Raw genomic sequence first — 1260 nt, forward strand, 5'->3', positions numbered from 1 at the left:
ATATATATATATATATATATTGCAGCCATCAAAAGAAATGAAATCTTACCATTTGCGATGATGTGGATGGAACTAGAGGGTATTATGCTGAGCAAAATAAGTCAATCAGAGAAAGACAATTATCATATGATCTCCCTGATATGAGGAAGTTGAGAGGCAATGTGGGGGGTTTGGGAGGTAGGAAAGGAATAAATGAAACAAGGTGGGATCTGGAGGGAGACAAACCATAAGAGACTCTTAATCTCACAAAACAAACTGAGGGTTGCCTAGGGAGAGGGTGGTGGGGTTATGGACATTGGGGAGGGTATGTACTATGGTGAGTGCTGTGAAGTGTGTAAACCTGGTGATTCACAGACCTGTATCCCTGGGGCTAATAATACCTTATATGTTAATTTAAAAATTTAAAATAAATAAAATGAATGAAAAAAAAAAAAACCACGTCTTCCACGTCCACTCACTTACCTTTTGAAATGCCCCTCCCATCACAGCCCACTACCCTCTCCTTTCAGCATGCCTGGTCATTCTGCATTCCATTCAGGCCTGTGGATTCTGCTTACTCTTCCAGATTCTTCCTCTTCCCTCCTCATATATCAATATTTTTCTACCAAATAGCACATATCTTCAAATTTCTGGTATCTAATAAATACATCATACTAAAATTTTATTATCTTTTGATCATTTAAAAAATATTTTTTACCATCCTACAAGTGGCATCTCTAAGTGGCCTAAACAAAAAGTGAATTTATTAGTGAACTGAAGTAGTCAGCAGTTCTTAGGGAGCATTACACTCTTGGACTCAAATGATGCCATTTGAGATTCATATTTCGAGTCTCCTAATTATGTTCTCTGTGCTGACTTCATTGTCAGGCAGGGTCTGCCTTTCTGGAGCAAGTATGCTTATACCTCCAGGCTTACCTGTGAGCAGCTATGCATTCTCAGTGGAAAGAGAATGCCTTTTCTAAGAGCTGTAGAGAAAAAGACCTGGGGTTCCTGACTCCCAGCTGGTTTGTTAGTCACATGCTGACTGCTGGAACAGATCCCTACCTCATGGTGACATGGTCTTCTCCTTGGATGGTTGTTTGATAGAGAAAAAGCATGCATCAAACACACTCAGTACATTTTCAACAAAACTTTAAGGCAGTCGTACCAAAATGTATAGAACTATAGAGTTAGAGGAAGCATTTCTATTTGCATTTTAGTAGTTTCAGCACATAGAATTGGTATTCCAGAAGAGGAGTTTACAGATATGAGGGCTGATGC

This window comes from Lontra canadensis, unplaced genomic scaffold (genome assembly GCF_010015895.1).
Source record: "Lontra canadensis isolate GAN:19392208 unplaced genomic scaffold, GSC_riverotter_1.0 scaffold34, whole genome shotgun sequence".
NCBI lineage: Eukaryota > Metazoa > Chordata > Mammalia > Carnivora > Mustelidae > Lontra > Lontra canadensis.